At 43.4% G+C, this 22666-nt stretch overlaps 1 protein-coding gene across 1 annotated transcript in view; it reads left to right on the forward strand.

Annotated features, from left to right (window-relative positions):
* Positions 1-22666, forward strand: part of SNX24 (sorting nexin 24) — a 155807-nt gene that overhangs the window by 127915 nt on the left and 5226 nt on the right. The window lies entirely within an intron of this gene.

A 22666-nucleotide genomic window follows, 5' to 3' on the forward strand; every position in this document is an offset into this window, starting at 1 on the left:
ATTTTTATGTACCCCTTCCCATTTTCAGTAGTAATATCTGTCCATGTGGGGGGCAGGGTATCATCACTGATGTCATAGGGCAGTGCAGGAAACATATCTATATAAACCACAGAGTGGAAAGGAGGCAATTTTGCCTGCACCCACCAGGAGTTGCACTTATTTTGTATTAAGGCCCCAAGTCTTTAGAACAGTGATTAGCCAGAATTCTCAAAAACATGATAGTTAAATTCACAGATCAAGAAAAAAATGTTTTCAACGTTTTCTAATTGCAATCTATGATATTAAACACAAGAAGAGCTATGCTGGATCAAACCAAGAGTCCATCTCGTCCTGCTTTCTGTTCACACAGTGGCCAACCAGCTGCCCACAGAAAACCCACAAGCAGTACCTTCCCACCTATGTTCCCCAGCAACTGGTGTACATAGGCATATTGCTTCTGATACTGGAGGTAGCATATAGCCATCAGGAGTACAGTAGTAGCCATTGATAGCCTTATCCTCCAGGAATTTGTCCAGTCCCCTTTTAAAGCCATCCAAATTGGTGGCCATCACTACACTACATCTTGTGGAAGTGAATTCCATAGTTTGATTATGCGCTGTGCGCAGAAGTACTTCCTTTTATCTGTCCTGAATCTCCCACCAATCAGCTTCATGGGATGACCTCGGGTTCAAGTCTTATGAAAGAGGGACAAAATGTCTCCCTATCCACTTCCTCCACACCATGCATAATTTTCTACACCTCTATCATGTCTCTCCTTACCCTCCTTTTTTCTAAGCTAAACAGCCCCAGATGTTGTAAATTTTCCTCATAGGGGAGTTGCTCCAGCCCCTTGACCATTTTAGTTGCCTTTTTCTGCAGTTTTTCCAACTTTACAGTATCCTTTTTTAGTTGCAGTGACCAGAACTGTACACAGAATTCTAAGGGCATTTCTACACCAGCCTAAAATCCTGCATTTAAAACGGGGCTTTCTGCTTCCATTTTAAATGCAGGATCACAACAGACTCCCTTTACACACGCTTCCTCCCCCTGCCCCCCCCCCGCGAGTCTTCCATTATCTTTCATTGATCTCACTCCTCTTTTTGCTGCTTCAACTCTTTTCACAGAGGGAAGTCAAGCGGAACACAACGGGGTAATTTGATAGCTCATTATCTGGGATTTATTTAAACATGGAACAAAGGGCATTTAGTGCAGGAGGGTCACGGCAGGGTCACGGTGTCATGTAAAGAGCCCACAAACATCTGTGAAGGAGGAATCCCAATCGCAGGATAAAAGCTCCATGTGAAGAAGCCCTAAGTATGGTCAGATTATAGAATTGTATAAGGGGAGTATTATCTTCACAGTTTTATTTTTGGCTCTTTTCCTTAATATGCCTAACATGGAATTTGCCTTTTTAACAGACTTTTTCACCAAGCTGTCCACCACAACCCCAAGATCTCTTTCTTTATCATGCACTGTTAGCTGAGATCCCATCAGCTTATACTTGAAGTTGGGATTTTTTCCCAATGTGCATGACTTAACACTTTATAGAAGTGATTTCAGACTAAGCAGCACAAGTGAAAGGACCAGGACTACAGGAGTTCCCAACCCTTTTAGGTCAGTGAGGCACATTTGGAATTTGAGTGAGTGTTGTGAGTGCTCTCACAAAATGGATGACATAGGAGTGGGGCTTCCCCATTCATAAAATGGGTCCCTTGGTAGACATGGTTGGTCACAAAATACTCATTTCCCAAAAGGCAGATTGGTGAGACTAAGGGCGCAATCCTAACTAGATAGGCGTCTGCCTCCAACCTCAGAGGCGACCCACTATCCAAAGCAAGGCAGGAGAGGCACAGGGAGATCGTTCCTTCCACGCCTCTCCTGCCTTGCTATTTTTTGCTAGACAGCCGTTTTTGGCTGTCTAGAGGCGGGGGGGGGGTGGGCTGACCAGGAGAGGAAGCTGCCGTAGGACACATTGGATGTGTCGTACACACAGCTCCGCTCTCCCAACCCTGGAACGCCCCCAGCCCCACCCCGTTTCAGTCACTCCAAATTCCTCTTCCTCAGAGGCAGCACGGACAAGGGAGGCGGTTGGTTTTCCAGGAACCAACCTCAGAACGCGGGCTCCGAGTCGGTTCCCGGAAATGAGCATATCCTATGGTCCTCTAGACAGTGTCTTGTGGCCATAGGATTGCTCCCTAAGGGTGTTTCTACATTAAACAACCCCCCTGCAAAAATCCACATCCTTCCCGGAGCGTCCTGCTTTCAGTTTCTTTGCGGGATTAGGAAGGCCTGCTTTACATGGCAGACACATCGTTTGAACTGAGGGAGTGCCATGTGCGCAAAGGAGGGGGGTAGGTGGGTGGGTTCTTGTTTCAGTAGCTTAACTTCTGCTGTACTCTTTTCTTGCAGCCCCCAGGAAACCTCTGACTTACTTCTGAGTAGACATAAAATATAAGATTGTGTCATAAGTCTGCAACCCTTGGCACACTTACGTGGGCGTCAACCCCATTGAACTCAATGGGACTTGCTTCTGAGTAGATATAAGATCGCCCTGTAAGTCTGCAACCCTTGGCACACTTACTTGGGAGTAAGCCCCATTGAACTTAATGGGGTGCTCTGAATCCACAGAGGAAGTTGCTTCTGAGCTTGGTGGGATGGGGGATCAGATGTGTCTCCCTTCATTGTGGAGAGGCATTTTACTGTCTTCTCCCTCCAACTGAGAAATGTTCTCAAGCACGTACATGGCAGACAGCTGGGAATTGAGGAAAGTCCTTCCTCAGAAAGACTTGAGCGGAGGCAGGAGTTGCAATCAACAGGTGATTCTTGCCCTCATGCCTGTCAAATCTGCTCCTGCATGCCCCACTCCCATCCTCAATGACTTCGTCATCCTGACCACGCATGGTCCCAGCAACTGAAAATGAATGCTCACAGCAGGCAGACACAGCTGTTTCTTCTGCTATTGGAGAATTTCATGGGGAGGCCATGGCGCTCCTGTTCCGTGGGCTGGAAAAAATACCACATTTATTGCATTTGGGGAAAACACGGGACAGGCTAGAGGAAATAGCAGGAGACACCCTGAAGGGTAATGGCGTAATCGAAAGACCCCACAAATTTCTGTGACAGAACCATCTCAATGGCAGGATAAAAGCTCCATGTGATGAGCCCCTAAAAGACCAGTAACTTGCCCAAGAATGTAAGTACAAAGCAGAGCTGAGCTCAAAAACACAAAACCACTCTTTTGAACCCAAATAAAGATGGTGCTGGAGGACAGCACTTTGCTTTCCAGCATGCCAGCCTCGTACTTAAAAAATAATTAAAAATCATAAGATAAAAACAAAAATCAGGAGGGGCAGGATGTCTGGTGGGTCTCAAGAGCCTGGTCCCCATGGCTACTACACTGGAAATCCCAGACATAGGCCTCTGGCATCCATGAAAACAAGGAAAGAGTGGGGGAAACCTGTTAGAACTAGGAGTTTTCCTTTGGAGTCCAGTGGTCAGATTTAATGGAGGACAGATAGGCCTCACTACTGTTTTTCTTCTCAAGGGTAGTGGCTTCAATACAAAGGAAGGACAACTCCAGGTGGGGCCAGGGATTCCCTCTTACTTCCCACTCTTTGGTTTAGGGGGAAAACAAAAAAGCAATTTCTAGGTAGATAGCCACTGTACCAAAGATTACTCCAGGGGATAGCAAGGGGTGGTGGATGCTCTTCCAGATATTGCTCACTAACTCTCCTGCAATCTTACTTCCAGAATCCCTCTGCCACATTCACATAATGTTATGGGGGGGGGGGGTCCCAGACATTGTCATCTTCTATTTGTAAACTCCCATGTTTTTCCACCACTTACTCCATTTTTTTTTCTTACCACAGAAAATCTGTTAAGGAGGGAAAGACAGAATAGCTCCAAGTGCTCAGGGCCATCCATGTGGAAGCAGCATGAGTCTTTTTCCCCAAACTGCCAGCTTCTTCACAGACACACAACTTCATGATCTCATCCCCAGAGAGAAGTAGTGGGGAGAAGGTGAAGGAAGAAAGACATGCCCCCCCCCCTTTTAGAAGACATCTCTGGTCATTTCCTTAGCCTTTGCTAAAGCTAATTTCCCTTAAAAAAGGAAGATACGGGGAACTTTGCCAGGATTATTAGCAAGACCAAGGCTCTGACTTAGTATGCCTCAGGCAAACTACATTGATAGAAAACACATTCACAGGAGTCTTCGAGTCACTGAGCTGGAAGGTACCCATGAGGACATCCAGTCCAACACCTCAAGCATACAACAATACTGATAGTGAACTCAGGTCTCTCAGTGTGCATCCTTATGTACCTATCCATGCACAAGAGGGTGATACCAGCAATCCCAGGGAAACCCCAAGATTTGCAGAAGTTAAAGGGGGGGATTAAGGGGTGAGTTCTCACTCAAGTCCTCAAAAAGCCCAACAAGGACTGAGTATGCCCAGTGGCCACAGAATGCTAACTAAGGGGAAAATGGAAAACCAAGGAGGAGGGGGAGTGAAATGTATGCATGTATTTACTGCCCTTCTACCTCGCCTTTCCATAAAAATGCTGACAGTGTCTAAGACAGAAATCCTATGGTTCCCGAGTGCGTCCCATGGATCTTAGGATGGCTCAGAGAATCCCTTCCAAGGTCAGAGTCAGCACTCCGACCTGAGAAGGGGGAGTTGAAGATCCATCCCCATGCAGCTGGTGCAGAGAGAATGGCGCCAACTGCCTCTCCAAGGTCAGAAAAAGTGGGAGGAAAACCAGTGAGACCAGGATATGATTTATCCTGTGCCTCCTCCAGCCTCCTTCTCTTCCCCTCCAAAGTGCCTTCATTCAATGGACTGAAAACTCCATCTAGCAAAAATAAAGGAGTTTGGAGGATGGGGAGGCAAAGATCACCTCCTCCACTCCGCCTGCCCTGCTGGCTTCAGACTGGCAGGGCATAGGAATCCTGTATAGTATATTAGTTGATGGAAATTAGTTGACATTAACAGTCAGATAACTGCTTTTGCCATATATTCAAGGCTGATTCAATCAGCACATTTTAGGGTTCTTTTTCAAAGCTCCCAGCTAATGTTTTTATATGCAGCCCAACAGATGAGGTTACTCATATCAAACCTGTTTCAGTAAACTAGGCTGCCAGTAGTTTACTGGCATCCCAGCCAACCTGTGCGAAAGAAAACATGAAGTTATGGTTATCTGTTTGCTCCGTTATAATAGCAATTGGGAATGACAAGACTCCAACAATTGGCTTTGTATTTATAAGAAACAATAAACCGTGCCTTCCAAAGACATTTTATAGAAGTTTGATCAAGAATTTAACAAGTGATTTGGATGTTTTCCTTTTAAGTTACTTCAGAAAATCACAATACCTATCAGATAGTAAATTTCTCAAAATTGCCAGCTGGTGGAGTAACCACAACATAAATCTGAAAAAATACTCATGCTTTTCTTTTGAAATATACAGAAAACTCGGCATGTCAAGTCATACCCAATTGCTTATGATCTCAGACTAGAAATGGATAAACTTCTTTTTAAAAAATCACTTGATGAAAGCAATGCATTTCAGGCATATTGCTGGCAAGTAGAAAGTGGCTTACAATTAAAATCAGCTCAAAGGAACAAAATGGTTATGGATGCATTGGTGTGAAGGAGGCAGTCTCTTCTGGCCCTGGCAGTTGATGACATAGTCAAGGATCCAGGCTTCTCCTTCCATAGGGAAAGGGCAAAAGGAGCTGCTGATGGTAAAGCCAACTCACAGATGCAGCCCTCTCACTGTTGACCTGCAGAGTTTTCTGTTACCATTTAAATAGCCTTCTATCTGAACTACAGTCAGGGCCAGAAATATTGGAACAAGGATAACTGTTTTGGCAGTTGGCCTCTGTACACCACCACATTGAAGTTGAAAGGAAACACACCCAGATGGGAGCGAAGTCAGCTGTAATTCAAGGGCTTGACAAAAGCGAGGCACTAACCATTCAAGAAGTACAGCCAGTGGCATGCACATACCCCATCGTTGGTGGCTCATAAGTAATGGAACAAATGGCTGGCAAGCAGCTGCATGGCCAGGTGTGGCCTGTTTCCTGGGTACCCCATGACCAATCAAGCAAGCAGAGAAAAGGCCTGGAGGTGGTTCTGAGTGTTACATTTGCATTTGGTAGCTGTTCACTGGAACTCCCAACATGAGGTCCAAAGAGGTGTCCATACAGGTTAGGAGGCCATCATTAGGCTGAATAAACAAAATAAACCCATCAGAGAGATAGCGAAAACAGTGGGAGTGGCCAACACAACAGTCTGGAACATCCTGAAAAAGAAGGAATTAACTGGCAAGCTCAGCAAAAGGCCTGGAAGACCACGGAAGACAACTGAAGTGGATGACTGCAGAATTCTGCTCATGGTGAAGAGGAACCCTTTCACAACATCTAGCCAGGTCAAGAACGCTCTTGCGGAGGTAGGCATGTCATTGTCAACATCTACAGTCCAGAGACGGCTTTATGAATGTAAATACAGAGGCTTCACAACAAGGTGCAAACCACTGGTAATGCTCAAGAACAGACAGGCCAGATTAGCCTTTGCCAGCAAACACCTAAAAAAGCCTTCCCAATTCTGTAATAAGATTCTTTGGACTGATGAAACCAAGATTAACTTGTACCAGAATGATGGGAGGAGAAAAGTATGGAGAAGGAAAGGAACAGCTCATGATCCAAAGCATACCACATCATCTGTCAAACATGGTGGAGGCAGTGTTATGGCATGGTCATATATGGCTGCCAGGAACCGAGTCACTGGTGTTTATTGATGACCTGACTGCTGATAAAAGCAGCAGGATGAATTCTGAAATGTATAGGGCTACACTTTCTGCTCAGATTCAGCCGAATGCTGCCAAACTGATAGGATGCCGCTTCATATTGCAGATGGATAATGACCCAAAACATACAGCAAAAGCTACCCAAGAGTTTCTCAAGGCAAAGAAGTGGGATGTTCTTCAATGGCCAAGTCAGTCACCTGATCTCAACCCAATAGAGCACGCTTTTCACTTACTGAAGACAAGACTGAAGGCAGAAAGACCCACAAATAGGCAGCAGCTGAAGGCAGCTGCAGTAAAGGCCTGGCAAAGCATCTCAAGGGAGGAAACTCAGCATTGGGTCATGTCCATGGGTTCCAGACTTCAGGCAGTCATTGACTGCAAAGGATTTTCATCCTGGTATTACAGGCGATCCTTACGTTTGAAATGATGTTGGTTTGTTCCATTACTTATGAGCCACCAACGATGGGGGTATGTGTATGCCACTGGCTGTACTTCCTGAATGGTTAGTGCCCCACTTTTGTCACACCCCTTGAATTACAGCTGAAAGTCCTGACTTTGCTCCCATCTGTGTGTGTTTCCTTTCAACTTCAATGTGATGGTGTGCAGAGGCCAACTGCCAAAACAGTTATCCTTGTTCCAATATTTCTGGCTCTAACTGTAGATGCTCTTTCTCTTTTTGTTTTTTTAGTGAGAGCCTACCACAAGAGTTTCCAGACACCACTCACCATTTCTACATAATTCAGTTGAATTAAATATATATTTATATGCACTGTCTGTTCCTAATAGTGGGCAGCTAAATGGCTCAGGAAAGCTCACAATCAGAATATAAAAGCAATAGTGCTTCCAGTGGAGGCTGGTGGCTCTGATGTGAAGCACTTTGGATAATTCCTTTAGAGTTCTGACTGAAACCTGGAGTGGATTTACCAGCCTCCACTGAGCGCTTCCATATTGTTTCCCAGCAGCCGGAGCTCAGGGATACATTAGGCTGGGTCCAGACTTGCCCCTCCATGAACAGAAGGGCTCTTTATGACAGTGAAGGGAAACAGGATCCATCAGAGGCTTCCCACTGGAGGATGGGGGCAGAACAGCAATTTTCTCCCATTTCCCTTTCTCGCTGCGGCTCATAACACTATCTTCCATACTGTGGAGCACCAGTCTGAATCCAGCCCAATGCCTCTGACCATAGAGGTTCATTTAACAATAATGGCAAAGAGCAGTTGATACGTCTGTGTTTCATGATAGGATGCCCTGAATCTGAAAAAAAATAAATATCCCCTCCTGCTTTAAAGATAAAATCTGTTTGACACATCAGTCAAATAAGCGTTAGTGTCCAAACATTGTGAATCCTCTATATTTACTGTACAGCATTCCTTCCAACATTTACTTCATTGTAGATGTTTGCTCCTTATACACTGTTACAAACCATGATTTATACTACTTTTATTTATCCCTATGTTGCCTTAAATTGAACTACTGAAACCAGTGGAGGCTGGTGGCTCCAATGTTGGTGGGGCACTGTATCCATTCTGGGTTTCAGTCAGAGCCATCCAGAACTCTAAACGAGCTATTCAACATGCTTAACCTATTTTGAGGATAGGCATCAGCACCTTGGATGGCTCTTTCAGAGTTATCGCTGGTTCTGACTGAAACCCAGAATGGATTTACAGCCCCACCAGAATCAGGGCCACCAGCCTCCACTGACTGAAACATAATAGTAAGAAACTGGAGCTCTTTACAGCTGGTTAAAATCTTCTGAGTAAAGGTAGTTGCAATGAAGAACTCAAGAGGTAGAGTTGTTATAGTTTCCTTTTTGCTAAAAATTTTCATCTAGGAATAAAATTACATTTAATGTGGCTTGAAAGGGTTTCAAGTTCTACGTACACACTAACTTCAGTTGCAATCCACAAATGGCTTACTCTGCAATTAATTCTACAGAGTGCATTGACATTGCTAGAGAGGAAGGAATTTAAGGGTGGCAGTCACCTGAACTCTAGCATGCTTTGCTACATACCTTGATGAAGACTATTTTCAGATAATGAAAGTCTAAAGGATCTAATAAAGCATGCTAGAACTCAAGCTACTGCAATCCTCAAATCTCTTCATCTCTAGAAATCAATAAATGATAACTAATCAAATGGTTTTGCAGACATACCTGAAGAATGTCATTTTTTCTTTACTGCAAAACGCTTACATTTGTTATAACGTTAGGAAATCATGCCCATATTATCAAAACTGCTCAGAGGTATTAATAGTAACATTCTCTGATGTCTTAGGTTTCTTTTTTCTTCAAACATATAGCTTTGGGGATTCAAACACAGGTTTTAAATGTCTATCTGTGGATGATTTACTCAAGTCCATTTTTGCATATGTCTGAATATGTCCCTGGTTTCTAGCAGCAGCAAAAGCAGCCTGAAAGCAGGGCAGATGTTTCTTTGATTGTATCTAGGGACATGTCAATGGTATTCTTAGAAGCAGAAAGATTTGGCTTGGCAAGACAACTAGTGGCATTTTTCTCCTCATTAAAACATCAGCTTGATACAGTCCATATTCCGCTGCGTTCCAAAACGTTCAAGCTTTTTAAAACATTAGCATTCTAATCATTACATCGGACCCACTACATACACAGGCTTCTAGCAAATTAGCTTTTTACAGAGTTCTTCCTTTAAGGTCTTTCCTTCCATCAAGTTGACAAGTGAGAAAAAAGTCATTCTTAAGATTGCCAGTCCTGGACGCTTGTTGAGACAGGGAGGTTATGGTGAACGGTTAAGTAAACTCGCCAATAACTTTTTCCCTCCTCTCTTGGGCCTGAGTCCTGTCTCGCTCTCTGCTGAAAGAAAATTCAGTGCTTTCTCAGTCTTAGCAATGTTCTTTGTCAACATCCACTAACTTCAGACAGCATAAGCAGCCAAATGACAGCTTTATATGTGTCTCCTGGTAGGAGAGCTTAGTAGAATTGTAAATCCAGTCTATATTCACAACTGTTGTGAGAAGAGAGAGCCATAAAATCAGATTGAAGCAAGAGATGAAGCACACACTACTTTTTCCGCATAGTTTCATCCGATCTGAATCTATAGATTCAAACCGGTAAATCTTTTTGAAATCAGAGATCTAATTGGCAGTCACTTCATAAACATCCTGGTGATGTGTTTATGTCTTAAGCAACCAATGTTCCCAGGGAAGGTAAACATTGTCATCCTCTTCAAAAGTGTTGTCTTTTAATAACATGAGGAATAAATTATACTGTCATTAATTAGGAAATGAGACTCAAAACAATGGTGAGAACAAAATGAAGTGTTTGAAATTTTAAAAGAATAGTTGCTTCACATTTGCCAACTCCTTATAAGACCATTTTAAATGTAGTCATTTAAGAAGAACCATAGTATTGCCATTGTTGAATGTGGGGCATTCAGTACTGCACACCAACAACACATTTGCACATCATGCTAACCCGTGGTTTACTTAACCCATGGTTTGTTGCCTTACCCAGAGTTTGTCTGGCAGAAGATCAAACAGACCATGGTTTGTTTTCTCAATCCCTGGGTTGTTTGTTCCCCTCCTTCTTCACCTGCTTCCTGCCTGTATCCCAAATGCCTTTCTAATGCTGTAGTACTTGCATGTAGAGCAGCTGGTGGGGGGGGTTTACCACTCTTGCCCACCACCTCTGTAGCCTGGTAAGACAACCCATGGTTCTGGGTTTGCATGTAATGACAACCCATGGTTTAAACAATCCAGAGTTCACAACCCAACACCAAACCATGGGTTCTCTTCCTGAGTTGTTCATAGTTAATAAACCATGGATTGTTAGTGCAGCTGGGTTTACACATCACAACAACCCAGAATTCAGCAAATCATAATAAACCATGGATTAGCATTATGTGCAAACCAGGTTGCTGTGTTTTCAAAACAGTGTTGCAGCCTTGAGGTGGGAGATTAAATATAGGGAACTAGAATATCTATGGATAAGGGGAGACCCATTTAGCTTTGTGTGAATAGTACACTGTCTCTTTAAGAGTTGTTGTATATTGCTGATGTTAACGAGAAGTGCTTGAGACTGGTTAGACCCATTCATTTCTTCATGGAGAAAACAGTACAGAGCCCACTTTAGTGGCATTTATACAATCAATCAGACTTTGATTTTTGTGCCTTCAGCTTGGGATAGTTTCATTTTTTTCTTTTTGCTATCCTGCTTTCATATTGGTTATTTGGGGCTGCTTGATTTGCATTTTTGCTACTCAGATTTTGTATAGTAGTAATATGGGTAATTAATTTTATGTTTTAACTTTTTAATTTAATTTTTTTTAATTCTGTTTCATTTTATGTTTTTTGTTATGTTATACTGACATACAGTGACATAGCTGCCTTTGGGGGCCCTTTTACTACAAAAATGGCTTATAAATATACATAAAATGTTATTTATTTAAAATTATAATATATTATTTAAATCATTAACCACTTTAAACTTATGAGGCTATTGGTGCAATGCTATGCATGTTTAAGCAGAAAAAAAAGTCTGGATTTTTTTTCTGTTTAAAAATGCATAGGATTGTGCCCTACCTGTATCTAAATACTTTTTCAGTTTTCTAAAGATTTATGACCCCTTCTCCTCTAGTGTACCCATAATCCCCTACCACTACAACACTTCTGTTTCAAAGGCTGGACTTGAAAGCCTGTTGTTACTATAGTATTAGACAGAAATGTTTCTTTATTAATTATAATGCTGTTTTGAATTGGGTAGAGTTCAGTTTCAAAGGCATGTTCCAAGAAAATAAAATTCTGAACCTAGAAAGTTTACATTCTAAGCTCAGAAAAACGTATTCATTTTTCTCAGTTTCATCATTTATTCTGATTTCAATAGGTAGGGGGACTGAATTTCAGATTGCTATAGAAATGAAGGTAGTAAAAGACAAAGAAAAAAAGAGACACAGTTAGAAAACATGGAAAGGACAGAGCCAGTTCCAGTTTATTGGGAGGGGGCTTGGCACTGTGCCTTTGGTGGGTCCGTTGTCCTCCATCTGAGGAAGGGTCATCGCTCAGTGATAGAGCACATGTTTTCCATGCAAAAAGTCCCAGATTGAGTCATTGAAATCTCCAGGTAGAGCTGAGAAATATTCCTCCCTGAAACTTTGGAGAGTACCGCCAATCAGTGTAGACAATACTGAGCTAGATGGACCAATGGTCTGACAGCTTCCTAGATTCTTCCCCTTTAGTGGACCCAGTCCTCTCTGCTACACCATCCAGAGAGAAAGAGAGAGGGTGAGTTGATAGATGAGATGGCCGCCTGTGCTCTCTCTCTCTGGGTGGCATGGGTGGGGTGGGAGGACTGAGCCCTGTGTCCAGTCCCTTCTGCTGCACTGCCCTCCTGTGAACAGCTGCCACCTCCTCTTGCTCATACATTTTCCTTCAGTGCCTCCTCTGGGCCAAGTCCTCTCCCAGAACGAGGGCAACCATTCAGAGGCTCCTTGCGACCACCACTAACTTGTCCTTTTTTGTAGGCAATTGAGCAGCGCCCTTTGCCTCCTGCTCTCTGTAAGTGGGAGTGGGAGTGGGGAGGGGGTGTTGCAGATGCCACCATTGCTGGCAACACAGCACAGAGGAGGGAGCCCAGACCTTCTAGGGAGACTTTGGCCTGTATTGATGGCTTGTTCACCTTCTCAGCAGCTGGCCAGGTACTGGTGTCCATGGACTTTCTCAAGGCATTGTGGCTTTAAAAACTAACCAATGGTGTGGAACCATGATGCTGGTCCTGGGATAGGGCATCGAAGACTTCCCCTATGTCAATTCAAAGGTCTACTTTGAGCCTTCTTTGAATTTCTAGCCCTTTGCAAACATCCTCTGCAAGTGTTAAACTTTCCTTCATAGTCATAAGTACAAGAAACTTGTGGGTTTGAAATGATAGTTTAAATTTTCAGGAAACCAAAATATGTCTCAGATTTCAAAATCTATATTCTCTTACATGGATGACACAGCAACAATGTCTTCTTCCAAATATTTTAAAATGTGGACAGTGTTTTTCAACTAGAAGAAGAATTTAGTAAGGAAAATCCCTGCTTAAAGGAGGACTTTGCTAAGCCAATGGAAGAAGAAAAATGGGTGATTCATATGTTCATTTCAAAACATTCTCCACAATGAGGCATACCTGAGATCTATGGGAACCAACTACTACACCTTAGGAAGTAGAGCACATGATCCGTGGCATAGGCTTTATATGCAGATGGTTGCAAATCTAATTCCAAGCATCTTAAAATGATTTTGGGCAGGCGGCAAAAAATCTTGGCCTGAGATCTTGGAGAATTACTGCCAGATGGAGCAGACAATGACCCAGTTTACATACTATGGCAGCAATTCCTGGGTTGTTTAACCCAGGAATTGCTGGGGATGAGTGGACTGTGCGAGCCACACACAAGTCATTTCCCTTTTAATCAACCAAGGAATGACAAGTGGGGGGGGGAGTACAAACCCAGAACCTCTGGATTGTTTATGGGTTAAACAACCCAACACTTGCCCATGGTTTATTGCTGGGTTAACTCTGGGTTGTTTAACCCATAAACAACACAGAGGTTCCAGGTTTGCATGTCACAGGGGCATTCTTGGACTGTTTATTAAAAGCAGAAAAGGTTCACTTGTGCTTGATTACTGCATTCATCCCTGGCAAATCCTGGGTTAAACAACCCTGGAATTGCAACTGCTGTTTTTTTTAATTAATCTTTTATTGTGAATTTTTACAAAACAAAACAAACTAAAAACATTACAAAACCTAAAAAAGGAATGAAATAAAAATACAACAACATATTCAAAATCCTCAGTTTCTAACATTAGAATATTTAAGAGAGAAAAGAAAAAAAGGGAAGGAAAAAAAGGTTAGACATAAACTTCAGTAATAGCAGAACAAATATCCGCATAAAAGTCCATTTGCAAGTTACACCTATATATCACTCTTTGAAATGTTTCTAGTATTGTTAAGTCTTCAGTCCATTGCATTATAGGCGGTGACCTTTTATCTTTCCAATATCGTAATATCAGTCTTTTAGCAACCAAAATGGCATGAAAAATCCATTTATGCTGACCATGTGTTACGTTCCAAGAAGAAGGTAAGTAATTTAAGAGAACATTTACATCAGTAAATATTAAAGAGCTTTCCAATACAAAATTTATCTGTATAATAACTTCCTCCCAAAAGGAGGTGGCCATTGGGCATTTCCAAAACATATGAATAAAAGAAGCATTGACTGCATTACACCTCCAACAATCAGCCGAATTTGACAAGCCTTTACTAAAAAGACATTGTGGCGTCCAATAGACCCCAAACAAGAGCTTTTTCTGGATAAGGCATAACTGAAGATCCATTGAAATGTCCGATACAGATGCCAAAACAGCAGTCCATTGGTTAAGCAAAATAGGACGTTCCAATTCCCTGTTCCATTCCTGCTGTAAACCACTTGTGTCATATTTATTCATTGATAATAAATGTTTATAAACATGAATTGTAGGTCAATACATCTGATCAACTTCAGTAAGTATTCCCAATAGCAAAGGAGACTCTGACAGAATAAAAGCATCAGGACCGAATCTAGATACCAACAAATGTTTCAATTGCAAATACTGCCATTCCGCTGAAGCTAGTAGATCAAATTGATCTCGCAAAATTGAAAATGCCAAAAACTCATCATCAGCCCCCACTAATTGATCTAAAGTAAAGATCATCTTATCTGTCCAGGTCCTCCATAAAAACATTTTCTTGCCAGTTCTTAAATCTGGATTTCCCCATAAAGTCAATTTAGCATGGGAAAATGGATCACACTGTAATTGATGTGACATTATACGCCAGCCTTCCCTAACTGCCAAATTGTGGGAGGAGCTCTGTCCACCTTAATATGCTGAGAACCTAATGCCATCCGTTACAGAGAGGATCCAGACAGGAAGATTCCAATACTGACCACAGAGGAAAATCTAATTTAAGTGGAAAAGACCCAAATTTAATAGAGGTCAGCAAATAGGCCCAATGGTACACAGCTAGAGCCAGAAAACCAAACCTGCGTTCATTAATTGGAAGTTGCATCCCTTTTAAAGATATTCTTGGTGGAGAGGAACCTCAGAAGAATTTACGAAACGAAGCATTGCGTTTTTGGAAATATTTGCCAGGTATAGGTATAGGGTGATTGCTCGAATAACAGAAATAATTTGGGGTATGGTATTCATCTTAAGTGTATTCACCTTACCCCATAAACTCATCTTTAAAGATGCCCATCTATCTATATCTCATGAAATATCATTAACTTGTTTAAAATTAAATGAATCGTTTGAGATATATCTCTAGGAATAATTATTCCCAATAAGTAATAAACTCTGGGCACCATCGAAATTGCCAGTTGGCTAATACACTAGAGTATATCCTATGTCCAGGAATTGCAACTGTGACATGCGCATCGGGCCAGCATTTGGCTAGGTCTCATTCAGAAGAAGGAAGCTTCATGTGCGTTCAGGGCAGCACACTCTGGCCTTATCCATCAGCAAGAGGATGAAGGATCACTGGAAAGTGACACACACCCCTCACCTCACAGGAAATATAGCACCATTTTTGTGCAAGTTGCACTAGCTACCAGTACATTTCTGGTAACTAATTAAAAATGCTTCAAACTATTTAGGCTTGAAATGGTTCAAACCAGTTAGGGATGTGTAAAGCCAGTAATGGTCTGAACCTTTACTTTGAGGACTCCCTTCAACCATATGATCCTATCTGTACACTAAGATTTCTATTAGAGATCCCATTAGCATGCTCATTGTTAAGATTAGTTAGTTTGGCATACATGAGAGACAGGTTCTTCTTACCAGAGCTATGGCCAGGTGACTGACTGACTTATTTATTTACTTATTACATTTCCATGTTGCCCAACAGCTGAGGCTCCCTGGACTTGGGTCTTTTAGTACAGGCTCTTAAGAGAGTCAGTGAAGTTATCTCTTCACTGCCTTCTTTTCTTAAGAGTTCAAATGGCCAGTGTGACTCAGAACAAACAGCCTTCTCACAGTAAGTGTACATCTATTTTATGTACCTATTTATCTTATATTATTTCTTATGTATGTTGCTTTGTGAGGCCCTGGCCCCCACAAACTGCATAATAATGATGATGAGGATGAGGATGAGGATGATGGGTGGTCTCCTATGGAGACTGCCTGTGAGCAACTAGACCTGCCAATTCCCTTCCACAATCGTCACCCACTGCTTGCGAAATGTAGATTTAGTGCTTCCAGGGGAAACCTGAAATGAGTGGAAATGCTTGTTTCTGGAACAGGGCAGGCTGGCGGAGGTCACATAAGGGCCCTGTTCCAGAAATGAGTGTTTCCACTCATTTTGGGGCTTGCCCTCAGAACCATGAAATCTCCATCCCACAACCAGTGGGTACCACTTGCAGAGTGGAATCAGCAGGGCTGGCTGCTAGCAGAACGGAAGCAGCAGTGGGAGCCACTGGTGGACGGGCAGCATTGGATACTGCCCAATAACAACTGTGACATAGAAGCATCACACAATATGTTCACTTGAAGGTAACCTAGTAGAATTTTTGATGCTATCTGCTTGTGTCATCAAACTAAAGCTTTATTGAAACTCGAATGGAAAAATAAAGTATTACAGGACCTGGTCACTCACCTGAGTAATGCCCCTTGAATCAAATGGGGTTCTATGAGTAATGGCCGTAAAATTAGCTCAATCTTAATAAAACTCCTTTGCTAAGTTGTGGTATTGATAGCTAATGGAAGAGATGCTTAACTGGTTACTTTTATTGTTGTTGTTGTTAATACAATCCAGTCCATAACTCCAGAATTATGCTTTCCTTTTGAGTGACACCATGACATAGTTTACACTGAGTGTCCTTTGAAATACCAATTCTAAAAGAGTGGCCATGTTAATTTGTTGTAGGAAAAAAACACATAATCCTCTAGCACTTAAAAGGCTAACAAATGTATTGTGAGGATGAGCTTTCATGGGTTAGAAGTCACAGGTGTCTCAGAGTCTTTGTTGTTTTTGAAATACAAAGTATGAATACGTTGCAATGCTGTAATAGTTCCATAGAATACAGTAACAGTTTTTAAGCACGTATTTTAATACATAGGAAGAAAGTATGCAGATTACCATTGAACAAACGCTTAACCTATGAAGCCTTAATTTCCTTTCTCATTTACTTCCCTAGCTACATTCAAATCATTATGTTCCAGTATGCATTGCCATAACTATAGCTTATTACAACCTGGTGTTCTGCTATATGTAATACTCCAGGATGCCAAAGGAGATATAGACACTTTCAACTCACCTGACCTTGTACACTTGGCTTCCACAAAGCCTATGAGCTCAATAAGCTAGTAAGTGGCAGCCAAGAGTCTCTTCTTTCTCATGGATACTGTTAGTTTTTAGGCCATTCACAAGAAGGAACAGTTGGGATCCATGGAAAAGAAGACCTCTTAAGCGACTGGTTTTAACTTTGGGGGGTTTCCTGACTGTCAGAATGCTCTTTGACACGGACGTGAAAAATATTAGGAAGTAAATCTCAGAAGCTGCTCTAGTTCTCATATAAAATATTGGCAATAGAATAGAGAACTTGGAGATATTGAGTATTTGGCTTCTAAAATGAAATAGAAACCCAGGAGATTAAAATGGGAAATGCATCTGCTGCAACAAAGACAAGTGAAGCCAAAGGCATGAAGTGCAGATAGATACCAAGAGCCCCTCAGCTGATGTCTACAGGAACCAAGGGAAACATTTCTCATTGGTATTCGTGAACTTGGGAGCAGGATGGGAGATAGGAAGTTTGGGGGGAGGGGTTAAATCACTACAAGTTCAAGCTACAAGGGGGCCACAATTCCATAGAAACGACAAAAAAGCACATCACAAGAATGTTCACTGCGTACTTTCCTTTGGATGAAGTACTCACAGTTCTTCATTTAAATCAAGTCTGTAGAACTGCCAGCGCTAAATGATCTCACAGCATTAGCAACAATAAAAGAGATACACAGAAAACATATGATCACAGTGAACACATAAAGCCAACTACTGTTTTTCCAGAGGGTCTTTCTGTATAATAACTCCAGAAACAAACTACTGAGAAATGTGTGCATCTCAACTCCGTTGATGAAAAAAGAACCAATCAAATAACACCTCATTGTCTCTCAGGTTTGTTTATAACTTACTGGAGTTTTGTTGTTGTTGCCCTGGTGATACTTAAACAACAGAATCATGTGGGATGGACAGATCATATGGGGTGCTTCCAGTGACATAGGGTCATATGGGGTGCTTCCACTGACATATGGGGTGTGGCGCTGTGACATATGGGGTATGGCACCAACATAAGCACTTCCCATTTAATTCATGCATACCAAGTAGTACTGGGATCCAGCCACAGAGAAGCAGCAATCACACCATTCCTGGAAGGCAAGGATGGGGGAATATTTTTGGTTGGGGTACTGAATGACTGACCCCCAGCCAGCTAGCCAGCCCTCTGTGGGCCAAATGACATCAAGGTGCGTGGTCACCCTCCCTGTCATCATATGGTCCCTTGCTGAAGTGCTGGCTGGAGCTTCTCCAGCCAGCACTTTGACTGGGGGCCTGGCTTCACTGCATGGAGGCTTTCCTCATGTTTGAGGTGCCATGTGGGTGATCCACCCACACTTTCCCCTGCTGGGGAGGATGTGGGATAGACAAAGCCAAGATAGCTCAGCTTCACTCTAGCCAGGAAAGCCTGGATGAAGCAAAGCGGTACTCTTTGCATCTAGTTTCGCTGCACATGGGCTTTTCCTGGCCAAGGAAGGCCCACAGGCAGCAAACCCGCCCTGGCTAAGGCGCCAGCTGGATCATCCACCTGGCTTCCAGACAGGGCAGCTTTGCCCTGCACCTTTCCCCCACTGCGGAAAGCATGTGTTCAGGAAGGCCTCCCCAGCTGAGGAGGGGAGAAGACCACCACAGCTCAGGAAGCACTTAGCACATTACTCGTCTTCCCAACAGAGAGGGCACATAGTGCATTAAGTAAGAGGAACCTCTGCCATCGTCTCTGATCTGCTGGAGATCTCTGAACGGTTGGGAAAGGGAGAATGGCACACAGATTGGAGATAACACTGGGGATTCCTCTCCCTGACTCTTCCAGGGTATGGGGCTTGGGGATGTGTGGGGCTTGTGGAGGGGCCTGCAGAGGAAACCTAAGCCTCTGCAGGTTGGATTGGGGAGCCACCACTGACTACAGGTTCCCCATCCCTGCTGTAAAGTAAGGATCATGCTTTAAACCAGGGGTAGCAAAACGTTTTCCTATGAAGGGCCAGTGACCCATTGGTAAAGTAAATTGGGATGAAGCCAATAGTGGGCAGTACTAACGTTAAAAGCAGGCAGAGTTTGCAGCATTACAGGATCACATAGTACTCTCTCTCTCCCTCTGTCAACCCACATGAAATTAAGCCCAGGCCCATATGTGACTCCAGGTTCCCCACCCCAGCTTTAAACTGACTTCCATGCTGGGGTACAGTAGCCATGATACGATGTTAATAACTGTCCGTATGCATGGTGTTGTGAGTATTTGGTTTTAATGTTTTTATAAATGTTTTATATAAATATGTTTATATTTATTACAATGTATTTTCATGTGTTTTAATATCTTTATAAACCACTTAGAGGTATTTTTTAAATATAGTAAGCTATATATACATAGTAATAGTAGTATTCCCCATGGTGAAATGTGCAGATGGGGAGAGAAAACATGAGTCATTCATGCTTTGTCACTGCTTCCATGGAACCTATGAAGCCATCTCAGGACAATAAAAGGCAATTTGTACTCCTGTGTGTAATCTTAATTCCTCTAATACCATTTCAGAGTCATATTTTTTTAAAAAATGGTCTATCTGTCTTTTAATACCAGATGCCTCTGCCTGGTTTTCAAGGACCCCTCCTTCCCCCACATCGCAGCCTACCCCATTCAGCAGGGTACCTTGACTCTCTTGCGTAGTATTTGGGAGGCTGGACCGAATAAAGGGGGCGGGGGGGGGAGGAAGTCTGCTTCTGCAGCCCACTCAGTAGTATAGTGGCAAATTCAGAAGTGCAGGGTCCCTTCATGATAGTCACAGCCACGGCCCCTTCTAAAATTATACAACCTTGTAAGATTATACAATACAAATGAGCTTTCAGTCACTTTGTCTGGAGTATCTGGTCACCATAATTCAGAGTTATTAAAAGGTCCATTTGAAAAGAAAACACACACACACACAAAGTCATGTCCAGCAACTTGCTAGAAAATATTATTTGGTTAATCATAGAATCATAGAATAGTAGGGGTAGAAGGTGCCTATAAGACCATCGAGTCCAACCCCCTGCTCAGTGCAGGAATCCAAGTCAAAGCATCCCTGAGAGATGGCTGTCCAGCTTCATCTTGAATGCCTCCAGTGTGGACTAAAAAGGTTAGTCCTTTTTAATTCAAGAAACAACAACAACAACATACTCATAGTATATTTATTATTAATTATTGTTATGAAGAGCCATTGCAACCAGGTGTGAAGCAATGCCCCATTAAAATAAATGGAACTTAGTCCATGGTGACTCACAACTCCTTTAGGGCTGCAATCCTATACGCACTTATTTGGGAGTAAATCCCATTGAACATAATGGCACCTACTTCTGAATAGACAAGTAGGATTGCCCCACAAGGCTACTAGCTTAACTACACTCACTAGCTGAGTAAACTGAAGTCCGAATCAGCCCCCCATCAGTAGCCACAGATGTTTTATTTATTTATTATTTATATCCCGCCATTTTTCCTCTTTAAGAAACCCAAGGCAGCGTACATAATCCTCCTCCTCCTCCATTTCATCCTCACAACAACAACCCTGTGAGGTGGGTTGGGCTGAGAGTCTGTGACTGGCCCAAAGCCACCCAGTGAGCTTCCATGGCCGAGTGGGGACTAGAACCTGGATCCCAGTCCACCGCTCTCGCCACTACACCACACTGGCTCTGGATGTAGACAAAACACACTCGAGTGGTGGGTTAGGGACAGACTTTTACTGGAGATATAACAAACTTACATCTCAAGATAAGCTGGCTGAGGTCAACATCACTTGCAGGAGGAGGAAGGAAGAAGATAGGAAAATAGAGGGAGGAGACAGGGAAAGGGCAGAAGAGGGCTTTCATTCCCTCCCACCTCACTCATATTAACCCTTCAAGTTCAGGTTAAGTGACTCATGGCCCTAGTCCCTCCAGCATAAACTCCACTGAACATATTGGGACTTCCAAGTAAACAAACCTAGGATCCTACTGTCAACCTGAGGGGTTGTATCCGACCCCAGGCCCCCTCCTGTGCCTTGAAGGTCAGACTTGATGTGCAAACAAACAGCAGGTGAAAACTTTTCACTGCATGGTGCTAAAACATGATCCCCTGCTAATGTTTGCACATCAAGCCTGCTAGAATCCCTCTCCCACACACAGTAAACCCCACACATGAGCATGAGCGACAGACGATGGCAGCAGCAGCTCTCCCCACCACCCACCACCCCGCTCCTGCCATGGCCATCAGCAGCTCTCCCCACCACCCACCACCCCGCTCCTGCCATGGCCATCAGCAGCTCTCCCCACCACCCACCACCCCGCTCCTGCTATGGCCATCAGCAGCAGCCTTGAACAGGTGGCTGGTGTTGCAGGACAGTGCTGCAGGCACGGAGGGCAGCGCCGGGCACGCAGGCATGGAGTGGAGATGGACAACAGGGTGGGAAAAGGGTCAGAAAGCTGAGGGGCTGGCTGAGGATGGTTGAGTTGCGAGGTGCAGTGGCTGCTCGGGGGTGGGAGGCAGAGAAACGGAGAGCTGAGGAGGAGAATAGGGGGTGCCAAGAGGAGGCTGCAGAGCTCCCTCAGCCTCCCTCTCTCACCCCCTTTGTCTGGCTGGGTCTACATGGCAGGCGAGAGACAGCTGCCAGTCAGTCACACTCCCTTCCTCTGCTCCCTCCTCCTCCCGCCATGTCTGCCTGGCGGCAGCAGACTGAGACTCCGCTGGGAGCCAGCTCCAATAAAAGTGCAGGAGCGAAGAGCCAGTGCGACCCAGAGCGCTACACTCCTGAGGCCAGTTACATCTGCCTAAATCTGGATCCAACCTGATTAATCTCACCCTGGTAGAGAAGACTGTGACCAGGTGGCTACCTGTGAGCCTGCTGTCCTCTAAATGTTGATGGGCAACTTCAAGGTTCCTGCTACTCTTCCTTCTTATGGTCTTTATCTTTAAACCAGACCAGGCAGGCCGTCAGTGAGAAGACATCTTCAAATAGAGTACAGCCCTCTGACAGTCTTTTAATAGAGGACTGTCCTTTGTACTATAGGAGACATGGCCACCTAGGTAAGATTCAGGTCATGGACATCCTATTTGTAGCTCAGGGCTTCTCCACATGGGGCTTTTATCCTGCAATTGAGCTTGGTTACTCACAGGAGTTTGCCGGTCCTGTACATGACATCATCACCCTCTAAGGCTTCTCCCATTTCTTCTGAAAGATCGGCTATAATGAGCCATTAAAATACAGAGCGTTGAATTTCTCCCTGAAAAGAGAAAGTCGAGCAATAATAGGAGCTATACCACAGCGCCATCTAGTGGCTATATAATGAAACATATAGAACTTGCCATTCTAAATCGCACAAAGAATCCGGAAGCATTGTAAAATTGCAGGATAAAAAGCCTCTGTGTGGAGAAGCCCTCAGTCTCTTAAACACTATACTACACCAGTGATGAAATCATTGTAATAAACTGATAATAATGGCTGATGGTGATGTGTGTGTATGTGTGCGTGTGCGTGTGTGTGTGTGTGTGTGCGCACGCGCGCGCGTGTATGTCAGAGAATCCTAGTTTTAATTTTTAATTTTGGTTTCATAACACTGAGGTAGCG

The sequence above is a fragment of the Heloderma suspectum genome, chromosome 2 (assembly GCF_057233095.1).
Source record: "Heloderma suspectum isolate Gila_16-S chromosome 2, 16-S_ref, whole genome shotgun sequence".
NCBI classification, from domain to species: Eukaryota; Metazoa; Chordata; class Lepidosauria; order Squamata; family Helodermatidae; genus Heloderma; species Heloderma suspectum.